This window comes from Cryptotermes secundus, unplaced genomic scaffold (genome assembly GCF_002891405.2).
Source record: "Cryptotermes secundus unplaced genomic scaffold, Csec_1.0 scaffold216, whole genome shotgun sequence".
Classification (NCBI taxonomy): Eukaryota; Metazoa; Arthropoda; class Insecta; order Blattodea; family Kalotermitidae; genus Cryptotermes; species Cryptotermes secundus.
This window is the reverse complement of record NW_019727090.1, coordinates 1,382,310-1,391,318: the sequence shown is the minus strand read 5'-3', so window position 1 is coordinate 1,391,318 and position 9,009 is coordinate 1,382,310.

Here is a 9,009-nt window from a genome sequence, read left to right as displayed (position 1 = left end):
GTCTACACAATAATATTTAAAAACAAAGTAGACAATATTGTATCAACATTTGTTTTTATTAACGCTACATGTTTCGATGCATATACTCGGTCATCAACCGAACCGCTACAACATAGCGATAGCATCAACAGAGGGAGCAACCCGTACACGTATCATCATAAGAAAACATAATATTCATCACTCTAAGCTCCACAAGACAATAGTAAGGTCAAGACCACACGACCTAACTTATGCGAGAGTACCCAATGCGCACGCGCACCACACTATAGTCGCTTTTACCACTGGAAAATCACGTCAACACGTAGCGGTCACATAATTTTGAAGAGATTTATCACAAAATATTTCATTTCCATTTTTGTAAAATTTTAGTTTTTATGTTTTATTCTTTAGTTTTTATTTTTAAATTATATTATAAATATTTTAAATTTTAATTTAAATATTCGATTTATGCATTTAAAACTCTCAAGAGCACAGTAAGGATCCTTATTGAAGAATTAAATTCAAATAGATGCAATTCAACAACTGAGACTGGTATCGTTGTACGCCTGATGATGACCCAGTACAGCGGTCGAAACACGTAGCGTCAATAAAAAAAATGTTGACGAAATAGTGTCCACTTTGTCTTCAAATAGAGAATATTGTTGTGTAGATTTTATACTTTGATATACATTTATGTACCCTATTTATGTAATCTTATCTTTCAAACGACAGAATGACTAGGAAATAATGACCTTGAAAGAATTCGTAAGATGCCGTTGCTCATTTTGAGACAATATTTCATCACTGGCATCGAGACATTTAGGATAGCCACAAGAACGCTCAGGATAGTCCACTTTTGGACCAACAATTGAAACCGAGTCCTTTCGAACAAGAAGCAGGTTTGATAACAACTGAACTGTGATGCTCGACATTTCTGAAATTCGTAAAGGGTCATTAAATTCGTATGAACCCACTTAATTTACGGACTAACACACATTGAAGTCAAGAATGACTTATGTTTGTCGCGTTATATCCTTAAGATGCAATCGCCCATTCTTGGCAACACTGGAGAATTGCCTGTTTTGTGGTCATCGATTGTGTGGAACTACTTCTAGGTCAAAGCTAGCGGTTTGACTTTTATGGAACAATATTACTGAACGCACATCAATTCATTCATGTGACGTCATGAAGCACAGGAAACTGATTTTGTTGAAAGCAATATGCTTCTACTCGTGCACTGCAACTCCACTTAATTGTCAATGAAATCGTGTCTTTAGAAAGCTTTTGTGACAGAGGTTCATGTAATTGTTAGTGAACATGATATTTCTTGGAAATATTCTACATCTCAGCTTTATTTAATTTTTAGACAGATATAAAAACTATGTGACACAGCTGCGACCACTTTTTGGTGAACACAAACAAACGTTCGTGAAGGGAACCTGTTGGACTGCGAACAGAAAAATATTTGAATGCTATGTTCATAATAAACTAGAAAATAATATTGTATGAACATATCTCGCTGTAATGTAAACCCTGAGGAATTTTCCTGGGCTCCTGCATGTAACTGTTGATTAGGTGTCGATTTTTAAAATCGGGAAATTAGTTTAATGATAAAAATGGAAATATATTTAATAAATATCTGGTACTGCAATCTCAAACAAAATAAACTCCGTGCCTTTAGTCCGTAAGCGAACTATACCGACAGAGCGACCGCCCCTTGTCGGTGAAGTTAGTGACAATTTTAGCAGATAGAGGGTGTCATGTGATCAGCGCAACGAATCCCCACTGCCGTTAATTTCGGTTGCCTATATCAGAGCCGCTATTTCTATGAAATAGCTCCTCAATTATCCTCACGAGGCTGAGTGGACCCCGTTCCAGACCCACTACTTCTCATAAAATCTGGTAGAAGCAGGAATCGAACCCGGAATCTCTGGATCTGTAGCCAGGAACTCTAACCACTAGACTACAGAGGCTGTCGATACTGCAACCTCAAGATTCAAAATTAATTATATCCTTTTATACCTCAAGCCTACTGTTGGACACAGTTCCGTCTTTGTTTCATTCACCTTCCACCCTCAGTGGATTCATCTGATTACCCTTCGGTGTTCGAAGTGGCTGCCTTCGGAGAGATCTCATCATTCTAACGGTGTAGAAGAGCCATAGTTTCACTGTATTCATTAACTGTAATTTCATCATACGTAACCTGGTATCAATACAATATTCTGTTCACGCTGTTTTTCTAGCTAGTATTATATGTATAGACAAGACAACTCCATTCCTGTGGGGTTACCCTAATACAGGATAGCGGAAGATGCCATCATCTGCCTGGAACAACCGAGCGTAGTATCATTCATCACAGACATCATATGTGACATCAACAAAGTGAATAGCTTTCCAGCCAGGACCACAAATAACGTTAGAATAATAAACATTTAATTATGAAAGGTATTCGTGTAGGTCTTTATTATACGTGATTACAATAATATATTATTTACATCAATAACAATTGTATTTTTAATTACACAACATGTACAAAGGGGATTTTTTTCTGTGGGCGGAATAGGGGCCGGAGGGGGTTCCTGAGGTAAGTGGCGACTGATGATTTCAGTACTATCTATAAAAGAAGATATATCAGTACACAAAGTTTAAGTCCAACTTAAAACCATTGTTTACACACCATACGGACTTTTCAGCTATTCAAATAAACATATATGGGTATTTTAATATGCATACTAGTACTGTGTAAAACATACTTGTGTGTGGAACATTTTCCCGAATGTAACACTCACTTTGCTCTTCTAAAGTCCTTGCGAAAATTTCGCTACCCTTTTAATAAATAACAATATTTTTCGGTGAAAACTTATAGTAAAATAGTTGTATGATATCGATTTGGACTTGCGCGAACGCAGAAATATTGTTCGTGAGATATTTGGGAAGGAAACTTAAGAGTAATATTCGAGCAAACTAGTTAAATTTTCGTTACACATAGCAACAATGTAGGAAATATCAGAATTTCAAGTAATTGTCATCAGCCGCAAACATTATAGTTTTAATTAATAGTTTTCCTATTTTACAATTAAATTTTAGTTGTGACATTTTCATATATATATAATACACATGGCACATAGTAAAGTGAGATAAATATTATTCCACAATGTCGACAGAAATAGGTAATAAGGACGTAGGTAAAACACATGACAAAATGATTAAGAATAAATGAATAGTGTAGAAAGCATTAGGAATGTAATTGTATCTAAGACGAAGATACCTGTATTGTTGAACTAGGGTTAGAATGTGAGAAACACTGAGTAGTTTTAACCTGCGAAGCACGTTTAATGGTCAGGTTTAATAAATTTAGATCGTGACAAAAGAAACGAAAGGACATGTCGAAAATAATTGTCATTAGAACTTTTAGTTCCTCTTTAAAACATTACGGGATCTGATAATTTACCAGAATATAAGCTTATATAATCGTTTAATTCTAAAGTCATTTGTAACCCCCGGTATAGTGTACAATCGAAGTTGCTCTCCAACTTCAACTTTTCACCTATCTGTGATAATTCAGATAATCGCGAAAATGATTGTTTACTTCTACAATGATCAACAACACTAAAGTGAAGTCAGTGCTTATGAAACAAACTGATACTTAAATAAAATGTCTGAATTAATATCATCTACAGTCCAATTTCCTCGTACGTAAATATTCCAGCGTGACTTCAACACATGTAAATTCTTTAAAAATAACGTGAAATTTCAACGTGTTGGCCGAATCTCAATGAACGTGGAAACAGTATTTATTTCTGGTGCTGTTAAGCGTCGTAGTTTTATTAAGAAGCTTAAAGGGGAATTTACTCAAGAGCTTTCGTTCTGTATTTCTCGAGTCACTTCAATTACGATTTATTATATGTTCCTTTTTGCGACTTCAGGAATGAAACAAATTCTGCTCTAAGTCAGAAAATATTACTCCTAATAACTTACTTACTTACTTACTTACTTATTTACTCTTGGAGCTGAACCCTTCTGGAGGAGACGCCAATTCTGCAGCTACTCAAGAATTTCCCAGCATTTCATGCAATCCGAAGATTCATTAGCGTGTTCACAAGAGCCCTCAACTGGTCCCTATCTCGAGCCAGATCAATACTCCTAATAACTACCTTAAGAAAATATCGTTTATTATGATTGTTATATTAATATTATTACCATCGTCATTATTTCTACTATTTCACAGTTCCGCCCAGTCACAGGCGCTTAAGGTTGTGGAATGCTCGACTATGGGATCGTGGTTTCGAAATCCCTTAAGGGTTTTGATAGTATATAATGAATACATCATAATCACTCAATATGTGTGAACAATAAGTCAACGTATTGAACTAAAACTCTAAAACAAACTTATCAAGGATTGCATTGGGATACATTTACTAAAAATTAGGATGAAATAGTTATTTATTACCATCTCAGAAATATTATTCTACGGTTTATTTTTGGGGGTTTCGTTTGTGAGTGATGTGTCTTTATTAAGGGCTGTTGCTTAAATGATGCATTTTTGGTTCTTCAAATTGTATTTACTCTTTTGGTGCAAATGCAACATAATAATTTATTCTTTAATTATTGCCTGATTCTACGTCTTTCGGTGTAAAGTTGTCCTGTGCAAGTAGAGACATTGGACCTTCCGTTCAATGTATCCTACACAGTAGCCTAAGGGATTCATTGACTTAAAATTAATTCTGAATTAAAGCAGGACACCTAATGCAATGCATGACATTTGAGGAATAAGAAAGCGAATGTTACAGTGCATATGCCGCCGAACAGCACACACGAGGTCCAGAAAAATGACTGAGAGAAGTGATAGTTTTGGTAACATTAAAAATTAACATCTGTAATTCACATTTGTCTCGAAACTGTATACCTAAGAATTGTGTTAAAAAGCACAAGATATGCGGTGAATAGATGTATAAAGGGTAATTGTTGGTGACTAAGACGAAAAAGAAGATAATAAAAAATAATATTAATACCAATAAGCTGAGAAAATTCGAAGTCGCTAACAAAGAAGTGGAAGTTACTGAAACTACATCTGAATGCCAAGGCACTAGTTGTTCTGGATGTCTTGCCATCTCATCCGCTCTATTTTATGGCCACTCCTTCTACACTGTTTCGTCTGATGTCATAGAGCTTCGAGTGAGACTGAACGAAGACAGTGTGTGCTGAGTAGGTAAGTGTTTGGAAGGACATAATGGTGACCAAAATTAGCCGCGAGGTAACGATCCCTCGTATCAACAGGCATAACTGTCCAACTCAAGACAGCATTGACGTACAGTCAAGTGGTGGCCATGAAGGTTGCCAGTTGCTTTGTTTGTGAGAATTGTTCTATTGTCTGTATTCGCACACTTCGACTTCTGGAATTGAAATAAAGTTATGGCAACAGTACTTCCTTCTTCATGTCGAGTTGGGGGCTGTTACATTAAACGCAGGCTGTATCAGAGTTCATAAAATCTCAGCCCGACTTTAGTGTAACGTACTCTACTGCATTCGCCTGGAGAGACTGAGGAGAACCGCATAAAATCTAAGACATAATGACCAATAATCAGGACTAGATTTAAATCAGGTACCATTCAAATATGATTCTATCTCCCCAACACCACTCCATTCGTGCAGGAAGTCACGTGTGTCGAGATGTTAAGGCATGTGTAATTGGAAATATGTTTGTTAGTGTACCGAGTGTATTTACGTTCAGCGTACAAAAGTATACAGGGAAAATTAGATGCAGGTCTATCAAATTAATATAACAAGAACTCCCTGTGAGGTTGAAGTATTACTGCTAAAAAAGGAATAATGTTATATCCAAATCTTTACGTATACTGTCACATTGAAAGCTTCAGGGATATTGCCACATCTAAACAGCGCGGTGAGTCTAAAGGACGTCGGATCCTGTTCTATTATACAGAGTTACTACAACTGATTCATTTCATTTCAGAACACTATATTGGTTGCCCCGTGCTTTTCCGTTTACACAAACAACCAGTATCCTTAAACTGCCGATGTGATAAAGGAAATGGAAAAAGTTAGTCAAATGGAACTTAAAGAAAGCAGTCTTCTGGGATTTGGCACCGTGTATATGTGGTGTTAACCGACGTTTCGGAGGAACGTATCGCCCCCATCTTCTACCCTGAAGATGGGGGCGTGAGAAACGGTAATTACCGTTTCTCACGGTGTTGTCGCTTGCAGACTTCTTATACTTTTTCTTCTACCCTGAAGATGGGGGCGATACGTTCCTCCGAAACGTCGGTTAACACCACATATACACGGTGCCAAATCCCAGAAGACTGCTTTCTTCATAGTCACCGCCGTTTAAGCCTCAAATCTTACAAATGGAACTTAGTCTGCATGAATATGTACTCTTTTCTGGTCATGTAATTTTGCTGAGTACTGTATTTCCAGGAATTTATGGGAGAAGGAAAATTCCTATCACAAATAAGGAACAACTACACAAGCCAGACCGTCATCAGGATGTGGGCCCAATGCTTACTGAGCCGTTTGAAAAATTAAGAAAGGAAAAGGAGGATGAGGAAGGAAAGAAAATAAAGAAATATATAAAGAAACTAAATAAATAAAGACAAAATAAAACGTATACTATTTACAAAATGTTCAGTGGCAAAGTGTAAATAAGCCCACGTAGAATGAATTTCTGTCGTACGTAATATTACACAAATGCAGCGTTTTCATTTCCTCATATACACAGAGTACATGCGGAATGTTTGTCATCGTGGAGTAACCGATCTCAAAATTTTCACTGACTCTCACACTTTCTGAGACCCGGTGAATACGGCAAGTGGTGTCTGGTATGCCGTCTGTCTGTCTGTCTGTCTGTTTCTATGTATGTATGTGTGAATGAATGTATGGATGTATGTATGTATGTATGTATGGATGGATGGACGAGCGCCCAGCTAATGCCCGAAAACATTCTATTCATGTTCGGCGTTTTGCAGCTTTTCTGCTATAGGTCTTTCACCTTGAGTACCTGCGTTCCAGTTCCAAGAATAGGGGCCATTTAATTGAGATCCAGAAAAAATCACAATTTTATCGAAAACTGCTGAAATGATTTTAATTAAACTTCAGTAATGTTTGGAGGGCCGGTCACGGTAGCCGAGCGGTCTAAAGCATGCACTGTCTTCGCTCGCTCGGAAGCCGGGATCGTTGGTTCGAGTCCCACTCAGGGCATGGATGTTTAGTTTGTGTGTGTGCGTTTTTCTGTGTTTGTATACAGGTAGAGGCCTTGCGACGAGCTGATCACCCGCCCAAGGAGTCCTACCGAATGTGTAAGATCTAGAAAAACCGAAGTGAACGGAGAAGTTCATGGAGGTAGGTCTAGGACCACTGGGGCTGTAGTGCCAAGGGGGAAAAATGCATGGAGGTCGTCGCCCTAAATTGAATTGTACAGATGGTATCATCAGGAAAATGACGGTACGCACATTAAGGAAAGAAACATGAAATGTCATTTTTTTAAACCTGCTTTAAAATTCGGAAGCAATTCAGTGTTGTTCGCTATCCAGAAATCAAAACTCGTCTACCGAAAAACACTAGAATTCGTTTGCAACGTAGCGTTGTGGAGGTCAATCGTGTATGAGAAATTACGTGCAATGTCTTCGGGCCGATTTTTGAGAAGCACACAAACCTCTATTAATACGAAATTTATTTCAAACAGAAAAATTCTGAGATCTCTTAGAATCCAGTTGTAAAGCCTCCTTTCTGTGTAAAAATATCGATAAATATTAATGCCCTCAATTAAACTCCTTCGATCTTTTAAAATATAAGAGTCCTGATTTCGATAAACACCGGAAGCTGTTCAGCTTAAATATGTGACACAACTGGTAAAGGGAACTCTAACCTAGAAGTTTGGTGCGTGATTCATTACACTACAGTTATATTGAGCTATATTTGAGCCCAACAGTTGCCCGTAACCTCGAAACGGAAGAAAGTAACATTCTCTCTTCATGACAACCATTCACTTGAAATCTCGAGTTTATGTTGGTCCGTATCAAATGTATGTAACGAAACGGGCAATGTACAATAAATACCGTATTATTATGAATACAAGACACCCTTAAATTTAAAACATATCCATTTTTAAATGTGGGTTTTAGGGAAAAGTTATAGAGAGTTGTACATTCCTCGAATTTAAGACACGCCTCAATTTTCGACGGGAACTATGTGTAAAACATGCGTCTTATATTCGAAGCAACATAGTATATACCATTTCACACAACCTTGCATAAATCACACAATTTCTTATTTCTTCTATCTACAAATTTCGACTTTGAATTTCACAACCGGGCTGCGATACGTGTTCTAACGGATCTACTGGTCTTCGCGCTCTTGCAGATACCTGCAACGTAAAGCATAATTCTGGATGAGAGGTATATCAGTTACTGAGGTGCAGTGTGCTTGGAAGGAAAGACGCTGCCTTACATGCAGCTGTTATTTAGTGTCGAATAACATTGGAAGATAATTTTGAATGAGCGTTCGATAAACCTCAGTCGGCAGGAGGGCATCACAAGTATGAAAAGCGTTACAGCTCCCGACGTGCTGGGCAGGAAATGGTCTCCTCTACACTCCAATCACATTTACCCCATGGAGAAGAAAGAAGGCGTTACTATTACAAAAATTATATAAGAACATATATATATATGCGTTAGTAGACGAAATTCTTAATGGGTTTCTGTCTGTATCAAACTGTATGATCGGAATGTCTTTACTGAAAAAAACAGTTTCCGGTTACATGAAGATGGAATAAGAAGAATTCCGTCTTCTGGGGTGTGGCTCCGTGTAGAATTGTGTTAACGACGTTTCGGAGGAAAGTATCGCATCCATCTTCAGGGTATAAGAAATCCGCGAGCCATGAACCAGCGTGAGCAGGTGGCTGCAGTCTGCCTGAAGATGGAGGTGATATGTTCCTCCGAAACGTCGGTTAACACAATATCTACACAGCGCCACATCCCAGAAGACGGAATTCTTCATAATCACCCCCTTAAAAAC